The following is a 7,077-nucleotide window of genomic DNA, read 5'->3' as shown; positions in this document are numbered from 1 at the left end:
TGCCGGTAGTCCATCAATCAATCTCTTGATTCCCTCATAGTGCCTCACTCCACAGCCATGAGCATCCCGCCATAAAGTCAAGTAATCGGTGACATAAGATATCAAAGGGGCCCTCTCGTCCCTCTCGAACTCGCGATACATCTCCACCGCCCGCAATCCATTCTTGACGTACCTTCCCCTTAGCGGTGCGTGGATCATGATCGCCATCTACATAAAAGTGAGTCCCCTTAGCAACCAGTCGTAGAAAAGAGTAAAGCAAGGTAGAGAAAGATAAAACGCGTAAAGAACGTCATGCGTACTACCGTGCATATACCTGTCGATTTCCATAAGGAAAAGTTGTAACAATTCTTTTCTTTTTAGATTATTATCATCTAAGGATAGATGTTCCGTATTTTATAAACGTGGTACTTTTGCAACTTCGTCTATCCTTCAATCTATCACAATCGCATTTCACAAGGTTATCCTTGCCGCGTCACCTCTTCATTCTTTGGAAATTGCGCCCTTCTGCGCCCCATTCGTTCTATCACTTCTAATATACTTCGTTTCAACTTTTGCCTTCTTTCGCGTTGAGCGCGGTGAGACGAAGTGTTGAGCTTTAAACGGATAGTCTTTTAGTCTAGCGAAACGAGTCTAGACTAGATTAAATAAATGACTCTCGGTCCAGAGCGGAAGGTAAAATTACTCTGATACCATTCTGTCACGACCGCACTTCCTAAGGATAGGAGGCACGGGAAATCGTGACTCGTGGGGGAAATAAGAAGCGGGGAAGAAGGGGGGAATACAATTCAAGGCGTTGCAACTTAACAATCAACGATGAAATTCCATTTATTCAAACCAAAGGTCAAACCCGAAAGTACATAACGAAAATGACAGAGTTCAACAATTCAAGAAAAATAACAGAAATTCTTAAAACATTGAGTAGCGGAAACAATTGAGAGTTTAGCTACTACTATGTATGAAGACATAATAGTAACTGGAACAGTTATTGAATATAGATCTTGATTCGTCGCTCAACATTCCTCCGCCTCCCGACCTCGCTCAACCTGCACATAGGGAAAACATATGCAGGGGCTGAGTACTTGATGCACCCAGTGAACTCATGCCCGAAATACATTTATCGTTAAGATATGTCAAGCCATCATCGTGTGAATCCCGGGTTTTACTTTAAAAGAGACCGAGAAGCACAAAAATCATTCCTTTAAAAAGTGTCCGCGCGGACTAACATCATCCTCCATCATATACCATATCTGAACTATCATGTGAAACGAGAATGTGGCCACAATCTCGATCACTGGACCGGCCGACCTAGGGGACGGCTCACGATCCCTATCAGTGCACTAGCCTAAGTAGGGCGTAGACCCTAGTTAGACCCAAATTCGTTAACTATCAAAGTCTAGTAGAGTTTTATTCTAGTAGATAATCAGATAAGCACTTCAAAACATAAAAACGGCATGACATACTATTTTAAACCACCCTTATTTCACCATAAACATATCATTTCAAAATAAAAGAATTTAAGTAGTAAAGCCCACCTCAAACGCTTCGGATTTTTCGTAAAACTTCTTCGTTCCGACTGTTAACGTGCGTGCGAACCACCTTTTCGGGAAAACACATAAAATTCATATCAAATCTCTGTAACGACGATAATTAGAATGCATGCACTCTAATTAAAATCTTTTAATTCTCTTTCTCGATTTTCGTGCATTTTCGGTTATTCGGCGGTCGCCCAAGGCGTCGCATGCGACGCCGGTCGGCCTCTTACGCTCGTTCTTTCCTTCGTTGGCTCCTTGTATTTTCCATAACGTCGAAAATAATTTCTAAAAAATTATTTAAGCGCATACTTTAATTTCTGTAATTATTTACCGTTGAAAAAGTATTATTTCATACTTAGGTAAATTATTCACTCTTAAAACAAGAACTTACGGAACTATTTAAATATTTTCCCCCGATTAAATTTTAATTTCCGGCCCAAAAGATTTAATTCCTTAGCCACCTTATATCTCCAAATTAAATTAGTGAGCCCCAACAATTTAAAAGAAGAGCCCAAAATCAAATAAATTTTTCAATCACTTATGAGGCCCAACTAAAAGATTTAAAACAAGGCCCAACTTAAAAAAAAACACATGGCCCAAAACTCTATCTCCTTCCCCACTTCTCTCTCTCTCCTCTTATCTTATTTTTCTCTCCCCGACTCCCTCTCTCTCGGCCATCTGCCCTACGACGAAGCCCCGCCGCCGTCGCCCTCTCTCCGGCTCGACGCCACCGTCGGGGTCGTCGCCACTGCACCATCATCGAAGCTGCTGTGCCTTCGGAAAGTTGCTGTCCGTCGTGGAGTTACCGCCGCTGCTGCCTCGCCGTGACACCGCTGCTGCCGCGACGCCGCTGCTGGGTCGCCTCGACGCTGCCGCTGCTGCCACGGGGAAGAGGAGCTGCCGCCGTCGCCACCGGGAACCAGCGGCGTCTCTGCCGTCCACCAAAAGCCGCTGCCGGCCGCCGCTTTCCCCGATTTACTCCGAACAAACCCGAAACCACCCCGAAACAACCCGCATGGTACGTTTTCATTACAAAGTTACGTTCTTTGAGTCTTTCGATTACATACGGCGATCGTTTGGTTGTTTCTTAGTTGGTTTCTTACTTGAAGTGGTTATGGAAGAAATATGGTACAAAGACATATATTATGCATGGAAAGCTAATAAACAACTCATGCTTTAAGATAGAAATGGATTATACCTCCAAAATGGGTGAAAATGGTAGAGGAAAAACAAAGGATGGTGGCCCAAAACTTCCTCCCTTCTTCCCGTCGACTTCCTCTCGGCTCTTTCTCACTTTTTTTTTTTTTTTTTTTTTTGCTAAGTGTGAATGATGAGAGGAGTTAGAGGTGGAGTTATGGAAGGTAGTGGTGACTCTTGGGGTGGTGGAAGTAATGGTGGAAGATGGAAGGGGTGAGAAGTGGAGAGTCTCCTCCTTGGGTTAAAGGCCGTCGGCCATGAAGGAAAAAAAAGGAGAAGAAGAAAGAAAGAAAAAGAAAAAGAAACTTGGGCTTGGTCCACTAAATTAAAAACCATACTTGGGCTTCCATGATTTAATTTCAATTGGGCTCAATAAATAAAGAAGTTACAAGCCCAAGTTAAAAAAAACTACTACTTGATGGATTTAAAGAGTAATTAAAATTCAAGTTATTTTATATTTAATTGGACTTCAAATTTATTTTGGAAAGTCCAAAATAAATTCATACATTTTTATATTTTTCGTATTTTCCTTCGTTAATTAAAATTCACGGGTCTTTATTTTATTTTGTTATCGCGTTCTTCATAACCAAACATCAAAGTACGTTTAACGGCATCATTTTATATTTGGTGTTGTCCCAAATATAATATCCCTTTGACCATTCCTCGATTTATGCGCGTCGTTATCCATGAATACATATATTCCTTCCCACTTATATTTTTTTCGTCTTGCTATAAATCAACAATTTCATTGTCGATCTTTCAACGAGACCTTAAACGTGTCTCCAACGTTCATAATTAAATATAAACATGCACGCTTCTTTTCATATTAACCACAATAACCATAATTCTCCTAGAGCACATTTATCGAGAAGCATCATAATTCGAAATAATTTTATTAATTATTTCGTGATATACATTAAATTAGCACTTTAAAAAGTACGGGTGTTACAATTTTCCACTCACTCCCAACTATATGAACAATCGTCATTCCGACTTTTCCATCCCCACCTAAAATCCAAACCTCACATCTGTTTGAGGAGGCAGAGGCAGAATATTTTGAATATAAGTCCATACCAATGATTGATGCTTCTGCACTGATACAAGCAAGTTCAGTCTACTCGACAGTTCTGATGTCTATGGTTCTACCATGACCCGATGAACTTGGTATCGAATGAGCAAATGATTCCTTCTTGAGCTTATCAACGTTCCATCCCCTGATCAAGCCATCATCGGCCTGCTTGATCAAGCCCTTAATAAAGCCATCATCGGCCTGCTTGATCAAGCCCTTGATAAAGCCATCATCGGCCGGCTTGATCAAGCTATCTTCAACATCATCAATATGAAGCCGATATATTGCTTAATTGAACTCAACAATAACTAGAAACGAAAAGATAGAATTACATAAACATCGCCATTCTCCCCTCCTAATATGCTTCTTGTTCTCATTGAGTTCTCTGCCACGCTGGATCCAAACACGGTATGTATAGTCCTCACTAACAGCGATGATAAACGAGTCACATATATAGTAGTTCCAATTCCTTGCACTATATAAAATCGGGCCCTTAGAACGCCTGATCTGCTTCTCTGCAGCAATGAATGAAATTCCTTTCTCTGTCTGAGCCTCCCAAATATAACCATTGTAGTCATAAAAAATGGAAACAAGTTGAGTCTCCTTCTAGAGCCATGAAGAATGAAAAGGAGAATCTCCATGACTTGTAAGCCTACTTAAAAGATCATCTCTGTATATGGGCCGATGATAAGAGAAGCACTCATCAACGTTCAGCTGTAAATGGTCTTCAACATGACTTCTACTATATATGTCCCCATTCTGACAAATGAATTCCCAGCCAACTACCTCACTGAAGATAGTACCAAAAGCAATACGGAGAGATTCAATATCATTCCCAAACGTTCTCAACGAATACAACAAACACCACTCTGTTTTATAGATGTGCTCCCTTGCAACTTGAAGTAATCGTGTCGTGCGATGTCTTGGTTCCTCAATCCACTTGTGTAGCACCTTTGGAGCTGTGTGTATAGCAATTGTATTCAAAGCATTCATATCCCTAAGGCTTCCTTGTGTATCTTTAAGCAATTCATCTCTGAAATTCAAGTATTTCTTCCAACCTCCAAACTCCAAGTGAGGAGCAGGTACACGTGACAACAAATCAGTTCCTTTGACCTCTGCCACTGCAAGGCTGTCTGCCCTCGGATAGCCGACGAGGTTGCGCCCGATGTCAAGAATCTTCCCTTGCAAACCAATCGACTTATTCCACACAGCATCATCCACATCAACATCATCCATATCAGGATTAGACGTTCCACCAAGTGTAGATGATGAGTTATTGCTGAGTTGTAATGCAATTTCTGGAGTTGTAATTGAATGAAGCTCTTCCTTAAACTTGAGGGAGTTAAATTTTGTCTCCGTTTCTTGAGCTGCGAATGATGTTGAATTCATCAACTCAAAGTTTCCTTCAAACAAGGATTCCTTCTCCTTCAAATTCATCACCATCCCCGTGTCGGTCTGTTCTAACCCAACCTTCTTCGTCACTTCCACGTTCTCATAGCTGTCTTCAGAGGATAATTCATCCTCCTTCCAGTTCATTAGCATCTCATTTTCAATCTCTGCCATACACACCTCATCCTTCACTTCCAAATCAGCATAATAAATTCCTCTAAAATTCAAAGCTGACTCTTGTAGTCTAGCCAAAGCAAATGCGTGAACAAGTGATTTAGGCTCGAACATTTTAACTGATTTTTGTACATGATAATTCAATCCACTCACAAAAAGATGCACAACATACGATTCAGTAATCTCAACCTTTTCTAGCAAGGTTTTGAATTGATTGAGATAGTCAGACACCATACCTAATTGTTTTAGGCTTCTTAATTCAACCATAGGATTGGAGAAATAGTGGCAACTGTTGGCCTGCTTCAATTCCGGTGTTTGCCTTCCGATGAAGTTACTGATTCTGCAGGAAAACGTGTGATACATTCCTCCACTGATTTATACCTCTGTTGCAGAATTTCAGGGGCCGTTGATGCTGTAGATTGCACCAAATTTGGAGCAGTAATACAAGTGCCAGAATCGTTCAAATCATCGATAGAGACTATCGGAGAATCAACCTTAGATTGGCATGTCGGGAAGCATTGAGCACGCGTGTTTGATCCGGTCGAAGCTGCCGAAGAATTGCCTCCATTATCAGCCTTAAGCTTCACCATCCACTCAGAGTTTTGGACTTTAAGAGCAACGAAACCATCCCGCAGCTCCTTCAAGGTTTGATTGCAAGTGCGAACAGCTTGATCACGCCTCCGATTGGACTCGTCGAGCCTCCGATTGGACTCGTCGAGCCTCGAGAAAAAATCGCCCATGGCCTTGCGAATTGTCTAATCCATCCTCAGCAGATCTGCCGATCGAGATTGGAGCGACATCTTCATAGTCAGATCGCGAGTGCCATCAGATGTATCCCGCAATTTATCGATCTCCTCCTGCTGACGATCAGAATCGGCGATATCGGCGGAGAACTCAGCCATGGCAGTCTTGAAAAGCTCCTCCAGTCGGCGCAGATCGCCGGAGCGAGTTTCCACCATCGCAGGACCCGGATCAGGTAGTCTGATACCACTTGGTGCAGAATTGGGGTCACCGACGATAGGAACGGCGACCGGAATCTCACCTATACACAATGAGCCATTGAGAGAAGACGAGAGAGATAAGGGAGAAGGAAATTCCATTATTTCATCATTCATGATCCAATACAATAGAATGAAGCAGCTTATATAGCTGTACATATGAGTTAACAAACACGGTGTAACCGTCTAACTAACTCTACAATCTCATTCTTCGCGCTCACACTAATTTGATCCTCTATTTCTCCACGTGTACATGCACCCATGCACACTTATTTAATTCCATGCGCTTATTGAGTTCCTTTTCATGCACCAGTTTGTTGAGTGGGCTATATTAATGTTAGTTTAACAAAAATTAGTCCTAAAAAATTCTTAAAGAATGTTTTTCTGAAATATAAAGCCCTCTCAGTTTGTGCGCAAGTGAATGCCTTGTTACTGGGTCGCTAATCTATTTATTTGGCATAAAACATAGCTCGGAGTTTAATGTAATTGTTTCCAATTTTTTGATTAATATGTATGCCAAATTTGGTGAAATTAAAATTTGTCCCAATTGTCTTGACCATATGTATGTCTGATATATAATTTTATGGAATTTCATAATTGCAAAATATGAGCAAATTAATCATCCATATGTTGCAATCAAGTTCTTCCATTGGATGCAAGCGAATAAGAATATGACCAGATTTGCAGACTCTTGTATGCTTGTCTTCTTGTGTTGCTC

Source organism: Salvia splendens, chromosome 19, assembly GCF_004379255.2.
Source record: "Salvia splendens isolate huo1 chromosome 19, SspV2, whole genome shotgun sequence".
In the NCBI taxonomy this organism is placed as follows: Eukaryota; Viridiplantae; Streptophyta; class Magnoliopsida; order Lamiales; family Lamiaceae; genus Salvia; species Salvia splendens.
Note: the sequence above shows the minus strand (reverse complement) of the source record.